The sequence below is a fragment of the Macaca thibetana genome, chromosome 13 (genome assembly GCF_024542745.1).
Source record: "Macaca thibetana thibetana isolate TM-01 chromosome 13, ASM2454274v1, whole genome shotgun sequence".
Lineage (NCBI taxonomy): Eukaryota > Metazoa > Chordata > Mammalia > Primates > Cercopithecidae > Macaca > Macaca thibetana.
The window spans coordinates 21,237,632-21,250,658 of NC_065590.1; the positions used below are offsets into that span (position 1 = coordinate 21,237,632).

At 51.3% G+C, this 13,027-nt stretch overlaps 1 protein-coding gene and 1 non-coding gene across 2 annotated transcripts in view; one reads left to right on the plus strand and one right to left on the minus strand.

Moving 5' to 3' along the window:
• VAMP5 (vesicle associated membrane protein 5) overlaps positions 1-13,027 on the minus strand; it is a 229,925-nt gene that overhangs the window by 147,352 nt on the left and 69,546 nt on the right. The window lies entirely within an intron of this gene.
• On the plus strand, positions 8,638-8,699 carry LOC126934526 (U7 small nuclear RNA). The gene has a single exon (XR_007718991.1). It is a non-coding gene; the product is annotated as a U7 small nuclear RNA (small nuclear RNA).

The window sequence follows — 13,027 nt, forward strand, 5'->3', positions numbered from 1 at the left end:
AGGAATCCCCTCTCTGATTCCAGCCCTGTGACTTGACCTGTTCTTCTCCCTCCAGCAGCCCGGCCTTCTGATCCTCTCAAGTCAGAGCCCCTCTGGCTCATGGGTCCCGTCTCAGGGTCTCTCACTGCAGTGATGTCCTCAAACCCACCCTAGAACTGAGCCTGGTTTCACAAAACAGCCATGGCAGTTACTTTCTGTTCTCTGAAATAGATAAAACTCTCCTCTTGTCCCTGTTGCACTACTAATCAGCCACAGCTCATACTCTCTGATGCCTGCTTATTATCCTGTTTCCTGAGAACCTGATTCTTCTAGGCACTCTGTGATGTTTAGAGAGAGACCTGCTTTACTTTATTTTTTTTTATTTATTTTTTGTGACAGAGTCTGGCTGTTGCCCAGGCTGGAGTGCAGTGGTGCGATCTCAGCTCATTGCAACCTCTGCTTCCCAGGTTCAAGCATTTCTCCTGCTTCAGCCTCCCAAGTAGCTGGGATTACAGGCATGTACCACCATGCCCGGCTAATTTTTTTTGTTATCGTATTTTTAGTAGAGATGGGGTTTCACCTTGTTGGCCAGACTGGTCTCGAACTCCTGACCTCAGGTGATCCACCTTCCCTGGTCACCCAAATTGCTGGGATTACAGGCGTGAGCCACTACGCCCAGCCAAGCCCTGCTTTATTGAAGTTAGCTTTTGTGTCAAAGACAGAATGTGAAGATATAACAGATGAGGGCTCATCTCAGAAAAACCCCACAGATCGTAGAGGTGGGGTGAGAAGGAACTGGGAGGAGGAGGGGATCACAGGAGGAGTCACCCTTTCCGCTAGAGAACTGTGCATTTTCCATTTCACGCAGGGACAGTCTCTTTTTGTCATCCTGTTATAATGTGCAACCCTCTGTTCAGTTCATGGCTAAGGAACAGAATGTCTCACCATGGGAGGCCCCACCCCCAGGGAGCCAACCCACAGCCTTGGTCTTCTGAGCAGGGGCATTAACAGAGCCAGCTGCGCAAAAAGGAACTCATGAGGCACAGGGTCCGTGGGCCAGTGGGTTTGGTGGCCAGGGATGTGTGTGTGTCCTGGGAGAAACCGCAGGGCCTCGGGGTGCCCCTGGAAGAACAGCAGAGCCCCTCCCTCTCTCACTGCATTCAGCCAGCGTCCTCAGCCACTGCTGAGAGGCTGCTCTGGGGCCCAGCTCAGAGTCCAGCTCACAAGAGATGATCCAAGAAGAAAAGTCCTTGACCGTGTCCTTGAGATCTCCATAGACAAGTTTTGGTGAGATATTTAAGAACTCAAGCTCATGTACAAAGGGAAGAGAAGATAATAGGGAAGTGGGGTGATGATATGAAAAACTGAGGGTGCCCCTGTTAGCTGTGACCTTGGGTCTCCTTAATTCTTGGATCCTCAGTTTTCCTAAGAAACAAGGAGGCCAATACCATCTGTTCTTCGCTTCTGCCTTGGGAGTCCAGTGGGGTAACAGGTGGAGGGATATGAGAGGAGAGAGCACTGGAGCGGGGGCCTGTGATGGGAAGAGCCTGTCTCTGGTCATTTCCTTTTGGTTCTCAAGGAATGTTCAAAGCAGAGGAGTTTGTCCTTCCTCATCCCAAGCATAAGAGTTAAGTGAGTTGTGACCTTGCCGTGTGAGTTCAGATAATAAAAAAATTCAGTGGTTAATGGAGCCTTATCTTTGGAAAGATATACAAAAGACTGGTAGCACTGCTTGCCCCTGGAGGGTGGAGAACGGGGCAGCTGAGCCACAGGTGCATGGGGGGAGAATTGATTTTTTGTGTATTATACTCTTTTGCACTTTTTAAATGTAATACCATGTAAATGTAATGTCTAGTAACAAATAAAGAGAATTCAAACTTAAAAGTGATTCAGTCAGACGCGGTGGCTCATGCCTGTAATCCCAGCACTTTGGGAGGCCGAGGCTGGCAGATCACCTGAGGCTGGGAGTTTGAGACCAGCCTAACCAACATGGAGAAACCTTGTCTCTACTAAAAATATAAAATTGCTGGGCATGGTGGTGCATGCCCGTAATCCCAGCTACTCAGGAGGCTGAGGCAGAAGAATTGCTTTAACTCGGGAGGCAGAGGTTGTGGTGAGCCAAGATCGCGCCATTGCACTCCAGCGTGGGCAATTAGAGCGAAACTCCATCTCAAAAAAAAAAAAAGAAAAAAAAAAGTGATTCAAATGAGCCGGGTGTGGTGGCTCATGCCTATAATCCCAGCATTTTGGGTGGCCGAGGCGGGCCAATGACCTGAGGTCAGGAGTTCTAGACCAGCCTGGCCAACAGGGTGAAACCTAGTCTCTACTAAAAATACAAAAATTAGCGTGGTGGTGGGTGCCTATAATCCCAGCTACTTGGGAGGCTGAGGCATGAGAATCGCTTGAACTCGGGAGGCAGAGGCTGTAGTGAGCTGAGATCATGCCACTGCACTCCAGCTTGGGCACAGAGTGAAACTCTGTCTCAAAAAAAAAAAAAGAAAAAGAAAAAAGTGATTCAGGTGGTTCTAGGAATTGGTTCCGGGTTGGGGCAGAGTCAGGAGTTAAACTTTATTCCTTTTTTTTTTTTTTGAGGTGGAGTTTCGCTCTTGTTGCCTAGGCTGGAGGGCAATGGCGCGATCTCAGCTCACTGCAACCTCCGCCTCCTGGGTTCAAGTGATTCTCCTGCCTCAGCCTCCTGAGTAGCTGGGATTACAGGCAAGTGCCACCATGCCTGGTTAATTTTGTATTTTTAGTAGAGACGGGGTTTCTCCATGTTGATGAGGCTGGCCTTGAACTCCCAACCTCAGGTGATCCGCCCGCCTTGGCCTCCTAAAGTGCTGGGATTACAAGCATGAGCCATGGCACCCAACCAAACTTTATTCTTTAGCTCTCCTCTCAGTGAAAGGACAGGAGAGTAGAAGAAGGGTTTGGAGTGCTCAGCAGGCTGGGCCTCCTCATCACTCTTTCCAGAGAGTCCTTGCCTACACCACAGGCCTCCCTGCCAGGCCTACGTCTGGGAGAGGTGGGTGCAGTTGGCACAGCCTGTGCCTGCCCTCCAGTGCAGGGCACCGTGTTCTTGCCTGCCCATGAGTCCAGCTGCCTGAGCTCACCAGCAGCAGAAGTTGCATATGCTGCAAGAGCTGCTGGGAGGGTTGGCCAGGAGTCATGAAGGTGGGTGCAGGGGCCCCCAGAGACGGTCAGACGGGGTTGAGGAGAAAGGGCAGGCCCCAGATACAATGGGCAGACTGGAAAGGCCTTGTTCAACCCTGGCATCAGCGAGGAGGCCAGTAATGGCCAAGGCCACTGGTCCTTGGCCAGAACTGGAGGAGCGGGTCCTGTAGCCAGCCTCAATCCCCAGGCAACAGACCCAATCCCGCTGGTGCCAGCCTGAGCTCAGCAGGACAGCTGAGTATTGTCTAAGCAAACAGCTATGGTAAAAGGAGGCACAGCACCAGTGCTCCACGTACCCTCCCTGCTCCTCAGCCTGTCTCCAGTCCCTTGCAGACAGGTGTGGCTCTGGCATGCCACTACCCTAAATCCACAAGTCCTGGTCTCCTAGCCTCCTACATCCACCACTGCCCATGGGAAATACTGTTCTCTGCTCCCTGTCCCATGGGAAATACCTCCCTGCTGGTGTCCTGTGACAGTCGAGCATGTGGCTGGAAGCCCGCCTCCTGCTCAGTGCATGTGCATGGGGCAGGACTAAAGTAGCAGGAGGATATGGGAAGACCCTGTGGTGTGATTCCTGGTTCTGCCACTTCAGATCCCTGGGCCTCAGCTTCTCCACCTAAGGCCTCCCTACTTTACAGCATCGTCACTAGGATCCCTCAAAACACTAATTGCAAGAGTACTTTGTAAGATGAGGCATGCATTTGATATGTGTCCAGTTATTATTTGTCACATTCTTATTACAGAGCTCTCAGTAAATAGACGCTGAATGAATCCTGGTCCTGCGCTGATGACACCTGAGGGCTGTTGAAGAGTGATAGGCCCCAGCCTTCCTACATTGGGCCTGCATGTCCAGTAAAAGGGGAGAACCAGAGGAGGAAAGTCCATCTTCTCACAGCGTAAGAAGGTCTGGAGACTTCCCAGGGGCTGTCTGACCTCTCCCAGAAGAGGAAGTGGGCTGGTGTGGACAGACCCTGAGGGGCAGAGCCCGCAGGGAGCCCAGCCCCTCTATTCCACCCCAGAGGTCCCTAGAGGTGGGGCTCTAGTCCCCACACTGCTGTTAGGCTGCCCATGCAGAGGTGTGGGGTTGACTCAGAGATGCTCAGAAATGACCTGGAAATGGAGGGGCTAAGTAGCTTCAGGCTGCCCTGCTCCTCCTTGTCACCCTCTCCCTGATAGCAACAGACAAGGCCAGGAGGCTCCTGGGAACCTGCTGCCTAATTCCCACCCCATTCCACAAGCAAGGCCTCCTTCCAGATCCTTAGGTGGCCCCCCTATACTTGCAGAAGGAATGGAGCTGGACTGTAAGAGGCTGAGGCAGAGGGGGCATGAATAGATGCATTTTCAAGGCCATGCCAGGTGCGAGAGGCTCTGGGTGCTGGGGAAAGGCTGAGCTCACCCACCCCTGGCCTTGCATCAGCTGCAGGGCTGGCTGCCAGGCCCTGGGAATTAGGCAGCAGGCTCCCAGAAGCCTCCCAGCCTTGTCTGTTGTTATCAGGAAGAGGGTGGCAAGGAGGAGCAGGCCAGCCTAGAGCTCCTCAGCCCCTCCATTTCCAGGTCACCCAGCTGTCCCAGCTCCCAGCTTCCCAGGCAGTGAACATTCTGTGCAATCAAGGGCAGACACAGCCTAGGGCCTGGGAGATCACCCAGCCTGCCCAAGGCCTGTTTGCTGGAAGCCTTCCTAAGTTGGTGGGCATCTCCCAGGCTAATCTGGGAACTGTGGGGGCTGGTTTCTCTCTGGTCATGACATCACCACTTTAAAAATGACCCTCCAGCTGGGAGCAGTGGCTCATGCCTGTAATCCCAACACCTTGGGAGGCCAAGGCAGGAGGATTACTTGAGGTCAAGAAGTTCGAGACCCACCTGAACAACATAGTGAGATTCTGTCTCTACAAAAAATTTAAAAAATGACCAGAATGGTAGTGTGCCCTGTAGTCTCAGCTCTACTCAAGAAGCTGAGGGGGGGGATTGCTTGAGCCCAGGAGTTTAAGGCTGCAGTGAGTCATGATTGCACTATTGCACTCCAGTCTGGGCGAGAGAAACCTCGTCTCCAAAAAATTAAATATAAAAATGAGCCCCCACCAACAGCTGCAGGTGCCGCAGGTGCAAGGCAACAGTGTTATCAGGGAGGCTTCCAAAGTGGCCATGGATTATTGCCATTGCATCTCAGGGCTGAAGGTGACGGGAGGTTCGCAGGTGAGACGGCTGGCTCAGTTGTTCTCCCTGGGACCCAGCCCCAGTGTTTGGGATTGCCTGGTACCTTCTTTATCCCTGGATCTTCTTGAGGTGCAAAAGCGGATGTGCGCTGGGGAGAAAAGTCTGTTCTGAGCATCAGGGCTGCTATCTGGGATGTCCTGAGAGCAGAGCTGAGGTCTACAGGCAAAGGAAAGGAGATTGGAGAAGGAGCTGGAACAGAAAGTAGGCGGGGGAGCAGGAACACAGGCTCACGGGAACCCAGGGCCCTTGTCCTGGTGAGTCCTAACAGTGCTCTGGCCTCAGTTTCCCAATATCTCTTCCTTGATTCCTTCCCACAGGCAGGACTTTCCCTCAGCTGAGGAGCTGCTAGAGGAAAAATATAGTTACCCGTTTCCCTCCATTCACGAACTCCTCTCCCCTCTGTGGGCCTTAATTTCTTCATCTATAATGTGAGGAGCCAGGACAAGGAAGCCTTGGAGCCCAGCAGCTCAGATGTCCAAGGAATCTATGCTATTATGACTCGGCCAGAACCTCCCTTTCAATGCTCTTTCCCCACCCAGCCCCTACCCTGGTGCCTGTTGTGCTTTTGCTCCTCATCTCCCATCTTCTGTCCCTCCAACTTCCCAGCTGCATGGAAGCTGGGTCAATCCACATTAGAATGTCTGAAACCCACGTTTGCCTTTTATCCACTGTATCTCCTGGGAATCCGGAGTGAGTGGTGGAGGGGGCACTTCTCCCCAGAGGACACTTAGGAGGGCACACCTTGTGAAGCTAAGTAGAAGGGCTGGTGGGGGGCACAGGGGAGCGGGTGCTGGGGTGAGTGGGGTGGGAGTTGGGAGGCGGCCCAGGCTGTGGGAGAGGCATAGTCCCAGGCAGCCTCTAATAGGAATACTGGAGTTGGAAAGACCCTTAGGGATCCTTGAGGCCAACCACCCTGCCCATCTCACCCTATTTTAAAGATGAGGAAACTGAGGCCCAGCAAAATCAAGTGACTTGAAAGAATACACACACACACACACACATACATATATATATTTTGAGATGGAGTTTCGCTCTTGTTGCCCAGGCTGGAGTGCAGTGGCGCAATCTCAGCTCATTGCAACCTCCGCCTCCCAGGTTCAAGCGATTCTCATGCCTCAGCCTCCCGAGTGGCTGGGATTACAGGTGTCCACCACCACGCCCAGCTAATTTTTTGTATTTTTAGTAGAGATGGGGTTTCATCATGTTGGCCAGGCTGGTCTTGGACTCCTGACCTCAGGTGACCCACCCGCCTTGGCCTTCCAAAGTGTTGGGAACACAGTCGTAAGCCACCACGCCCAGCCAAGAAAATGTAATTTAACACCAAGAAAGGAGGAATAACTTGACTTCCATTTAAAAGAAGGCCCTTAAATGGAATAGTTTTGCACAGAAAAAGCTCATGCTGGTTGCAGTGAGCTGAGATTGCGCCACTGCATTCCAGCCTGGGTGACAGAATAAGACTCTGTTTAAAAAAAAAAAAAAATGCTCATGCCACAGGTTGTGTTTTTCTCTCTCTCTCTCTCTTTTTTTTGGTCACCAATGATGACATGGCGATCTTCATCATGGTCCATGGGTGTTCTGAGGACCAGATTTGGAAACTACTGTCCTGACATCCTTCTGCTCCTGCCACCTCTCTTTCTCTTCAACCAGCTTTGCAAAGTAAAGAAAGGGAACATTCAGGAGAATTTAGATCAAAAGTACTTTCATTTACTTACAGAGACAGGGTCTCACTATGTTGCCCAGGCAGATCCCGAACTCCTAAGCTTGAGTGATCTGCCCACCTCAGCCTCCCAAAGTGCTGGGATTACAGGCATGAGCCACTGTGCCCAGCCCAAAAGCACTCTGAAAACAACTTCAGTATCCCCCAAAATGATCACTGCAGACATGAGGGCAACAGGAGCACAGTTGCTCAGAGAGGTGTGCAGGCAGGGGCCTAGCTGGGGTCCCTGGGCCAGGGCTAGGGCTTACTCCATGCTGGGCAGAACCACAGAATGTAGGTAGGCAGGTAAGTACGAGGGTAGGTGGGTGGGTAGCTGACTGACTCCTCTTGCATCCTTAGCACTTAAGAGTTCTGGGAGTATTGATTCTGGGAAGACAGTGAGTGTGCTGGGCCCTATCCTGGTAGAGAAAGGCTGTTTCTCATGTCCCCTGACTCAAGGGTTCCTAGAGACTGGGAGTGAAGCTGGGGAGGGAGAATCCCTCAGCAGGTGTAGAGAAAAAGTGAGATGCTGGTTTGGTGCCTGGCACATAGTAAGCACTCAATTACTATTTGTGAGTGAACACTGGAATGTATGGTATAGTTTATGGTAAATTCAGAGATGACCAGACAAGTCTAAGTTCTATTAACAGTTCTACCGCTAACTGCTCTGTGCTTCAGATGAATCTCCTGACCTCCCTGACATGAGTGCCTGTACTGGGCAGGAGTCTTCCTCTTCTTCTCTTTTTAAGAGATGGGGTCTTACTGTGTTGCCCAGGCTGTAATGCAAGTGGCTGTTCACAGGTAGGATCCCACTATTGATCAGCACAAGAGTTTTAACCTGCTCTGTTTCCTACCTGGGCAGGTTCACCCCTGCTTAGGCAATCTGGTGATCACCCACACTTGGGAGGTCACCATATTGATGCCACTAAGTTCAGACACCAGAATGGCATAGCACACTACAGCCCAGAACTCCCAGGCTCCCAGAACTCCCAGGCTCAAGCAATCCTCTTGTCTCAGCCTCCCAAGTAATTAGGACTACAGGCACACATCACTACCCCTGCTAATATTTTTCTTTTTATTTTTTTGTAGAGACAGGGGTCTCACCATGTTGCCCAAGATGGTCTCAAACTCCTGAGCTCAAGCGATCCTTCCTCCTTGGCCTCCCAAAGCACTAGGATTACAGGTGTGAGCCACTGCACCCGGCCTGGAGTCTTCTTTACAAAGATCAGAAGCCATATTCCCACCAGCTTAAACCAAAAAGGACATTTCTAGCTCACATAACTGGGAGGGGCACTACGGCAAATACTGTGGCTTTGGGGCAGGACCCAAAGTCTCCAAGACTCTTTTCCTTTGTCTTTGCTTCACTTCTGCTCTTTTCACATGGCAGGAAAGGTGGCCATTTGCAGCTCAGATTTGGAAAGAGGGCTGGCTTCTCTCTCTCAACGTGAAGAGGTTTTCACGGCCGTGTTTGGTCCCAGTCAGACCTAGGTCACATGCCTGATCTATAGTGGCGGAAGTGGATTGTGTTACCAGAAGGGGAACAGGAAAGCCCGGTGGGCAGACAAAACAATCATTATTAATGTTACAGCTCTTTCAGAATTCGTCTAGCAGGCTTTCCAGTTTTTACCAGAAAGCTCCCTGAAAAAAAAATTTAAAAAACAACAACAATAATTATTACAGTACCTACAGCGCCTAAAGGCATCGTAAGTATGTGTGTATATTGGGAAAGACCGAGTCCTTAAAAATGCGGCACAAAAGTGACCTGAACCAAGCTTTGCCAAATCACAGTTATTATTATTATTAGGTACCAATCATATGGCTCCTATTACATGTCAAGCTCTGTATTAGGCTAAGTATACAGGGTTTTTTGTTTTGTTTTGTTTTTGTTTATTTTGAGACGGAGTCTCGCTCTGTCTCCAAGGCTGGAGTGCAGTGGCATGATCTTGGCTCACTGCAGCCTCTGCCTCCTGGGTTCAAGCGATTCTCCTGCCTCAGCCTCCTAAGTAGCTGGGACTACAGGTGCCCACCACCACGCCCAGCTATTTTTTTTTTTTTTTTTTTTTAGTAGAGATGGGGTTTCACCACGTTGGCCAGAATGGTCTCAATCTCCTGAGCTCGTCCCGCCTTGGCTTCCCAAAGTGTTGGGATTACAGGCGTGAGCCACCTCACTCAGTCAGTATATGGATCTTTTTAACTTTTAAGTTCAGGGGCACATATGCATGTTTGCTACATAGGTAAACTTGTGTCATAGGGGTTTGTTGTACAGATTATTTCATCACCCAGATACTAAGCCTTGTACCCATTAGTTATTTTTCCTGATCTTCTCCCTCCTCCCACCCTCCCCTCTTTGATAGGCCCCAATGCGTGTTGTTTCTTGCTACACATCCATGTGTTCTCATCACTTAGCACCCACTTACAGGTGAGAACATGCAGTATTTGGTCTTCTGGTCCTGTGTTAGTTTGCTAAGGATAATGGCCCCCAGCTCCATCCATGTCTCTGCAAAGGGCAAGATCTCGTTCTTTTTCTATGGCCGTAAAGTATATATTAAATCCATGTTTTGTTTCTTGAGACAGGGTCTTGCTTTGTTGCTCAGGCTAGGGTGCAGCAATGTGATCACGGCTCACTGCAGCCTCAACCTTGAAGACTCAAGTAGCTGAGACTAAAAGCACACACCACCACACCCAGCTAATTTTTTAATTTTTTCGTAGTGATGGATTTTTTTTTTATTGGCCAGATTATTCTCGAATTCCTGAGCTCAAGTGATCCTTCCACCCTGGTCCCATGAAGTGCTGGGATTACAGGTGTGAGCCACTGCGCCCAGCCTATACATGTTATTTACATCATTTCTCATCCTCACAACAATCCTGAGACATATGTATTATTAACCCCATTTTAAAAGTGGAGAGACTGGCCGGGCATGGTAGGTCACACCTGTAATCCTAGCACTTTGGGAGGCCAAGGTGGGTGGGTCACTTGAGATTCAAGACCAGCCTGGCCAACATGGTGAAACCCATCTCTACTAAAAAAATACAAAAATTAGCTGGGTGTGATGGCGGGCACCTGTAATCCCAGCTACTCAGGAGGCTGAGGCAGGAGTACTGCTTGAACCCAGGAGGTGGAGGTTGCAGTGAGCAGAGATTGTGCCACTGCACTCCAGCCTGGGTGACAGAGTGATACTAGGTTTCAAAAACATAAAATAAAAGTGGCGAGACTGAGGCTAAAGTTAAGCAGGAAGTGAGTAGCTGAGCCAGAATGAAACTTGGGTCCTTCTGTCCATGTTTTCACCAAAGATCAGGCTGCCTCTTCAGAAACCAAAAGCTGAAAGCCTAGCAGAAGTTTGCTTAGACCATGTTCTGAGCCCTGGCAGGTGTGGTTTTGCTGAGGCTTTCATGCCCTTCTCAGCTGCAGAGTCCCTCAGCAACTCTGTCCTACAGACCCTCCCCGGCCACTGGAGACAGGTAACCCACTGTCTGTATATAATACACGGGCTTCTTCACCAAAAGGCACTTGTGTTTTTTGTTTTTTTTTGAGACGGAGTCCTGCTCTGTTGCTCAGGCTGGAGTGCAGTGACGCGATGTCAGCTCACTGCAACCTCCACCTCCCCGGGTTCAAGCAATTCTCCTGCCTCAGCCTCCCAAGTAGCTGGGATTACAGGCATGTGCCACTAGGCCCAGGTAATTTTTGTATTTTTTTTTTTTTTTTTTTTTTTTTTTTGAGACGGAGTCTCGCTCTGTCGCCCAGGCTGGAGCGCAGTGGCCGGATCTCAGCTCACTGCAAGCTCCGCCTCCCGGGTTTACGCCATTCTCCTGCCTCAGCCTCCTGTGTAGCTGGGACTACAGGCGCCCGCCACCTCACCCGGCTAGTTTTTTGTATTTTTTTAGTAGAGACGGGGTTTCACGGTGTTCGCCAGGATGGTCTCGATCTCCTGACCTCGTGATCCGCCCGTCTCGGCCTCCCAAAGTGCTGGGATTACAGGCTTGAGCCACCGTGCCCGGCCTATTTTTGTATTTTTAGTAGAGACAGGGTTTCATCACGTTGGCCAGGCTGGTCTCAAACTCCTGACCTCAAGTGATCTGCCCGCCTCAGCGGGCTGGGATTACAGGTGTGAGCCACCTCACCCAGCCTCCAAACGGCACTTCTCAAAGACTTAATCCCCTGGTTGGTGACCCTGCCTAGAATTTTCTAGAATCTGGCCTGCTGGGTGGGAGGAAATGGGGATGGGGTACTTGGAGGGATGCTGGCATGGTGAAAAATCAAGGAGAGTGATGTCTCACCTGAATGATAAGAATATCATTCTTAAATATCAGCCCTTAAATATTCCCCCGGCCTCTATGCGGCCCCTCTGGCCCATTCAGCACTACACAACCAGAGAGATGCTCCTAGGATACCATCATCCCTCCTGCATCCACCCCTGCTCAGAGCCTCCATGACTCCCCAGTGCCTTATGGAGGCCTCCCAGGCTCCTCCAGACCTAGCCCCTGCCGACCTCTCCAGCTTTCCCACTGCCCCTCACACTTGGGAAGGCACGAGACTTGGAATCCCTGGCTATATGTGGCTATTTAAAAGTAATTAAATCGTCAATGAACAATTCAGTTCCTCAGTTACACTAGCCACATTCCAAGTGCTCGATGACCCCCAGTGGCTGGTGGCTACTGTACTCCACAATGCAGATACAGAACATTTCTATCGTCACAGAAAGTTCTATTGGACAGCACTGGATTGGACTTTTCTCTTAACAAAGGAGGCCCTGATAAAAGAATGTTATCAGCTTTAGAGGAATCCAGAATAGACTTGACCTATTTGATGACTCTTTCAATAAATATGCGCCACCTACTGTATTCCAGGCCCTGAATACACAGTAGTGGGTAGTAGTAGCCGGTCTGTCCTGGGAGTGAAGAGATGATGGCCTAAGTACTTGGGCCCAGGCTGGGGGAGTGGTGAAGGCTCCCCGGACAAGGAGCCATCTGCTCAGGCCTGCAAGCCTAGGAGGCACTGGGCAGGCAACATGTTCCTTTTTGCCCTCAAGAGCCCCAGTTACACACTGTCCCACTGCCTGGCTGTTCCTCCTCTCTTTCTCCCCAAGGAGGGGAGGAATGGAGGCTAGTTCCTTGAAGTTAGTCCCTAAGCTGGGAAAAATCAGAGTCCCTGTTGGGCCATTAACTTCAGGAGCTCTGGGCTGTAACTTCTACTCCCCTGACTTAAGGCCTCATGGCTGTGGGGCTCAGTAATAACAGGCCCCTGAGCCCCCAGGCCTTTGTGGCCACAGAGTGGAGAGCTCCCCTAGGAAAGTGGAACCTGTAAAGCTGTTGTGGAGATACTAGGGGGCTGACTGTACTCTGAGTCCCAGCCCAAGGTGCCAAGCTCCCCAGCTTCCACAGCCCCTGAGGGCCTGCGGGATGAGGCTGGGGAAGGTGTGGAGGACGCAGGCCGGGGTCTGGAGAGAGCCAGGGAGGGGCCAGTGAGGCTGAGGGCGTGTCTTGGGGTCTCCTATTCTCCTGTTTCTGCTAGAGGCCCCCGCTGCTGGTCTCTTCCTCACATACACACAGCGGTGTCCACTCGCCCCCCGCCCCCCGCTCCCCACCCCTATGCCGGCTGCCCCAGCCCGTACCCTTTCCTGGTGCCCTGGCCGATAACTGTGCCTTCCCAGCGATTTTGACAGTGGCAGCTAATTGCCCCGAATTCGGTGAGTGTTTCCTTCCCCCCATCGGGCACCCCTTTACGCAGGCATCCCTTTATGTGGCATGTCTCACTTAAGCTTCCTAACCGGAGGACGATTACGTAGGGACGATTATCTTCCCCTTATTACAAGCAAGAAATGAAGGTTCCAAGGCAGTAATCCGCAGGAGCCGGCAGTGACGGAGACCGTCCACGCCCTGCCGCCCCGCACCCCGCCCCCAGCCTCGCGCTTGCCTCTCAGTGTCCTCAGTGCCCGCCCGCCGGCCCCATCCGCAGCGGGATTCCCGCGC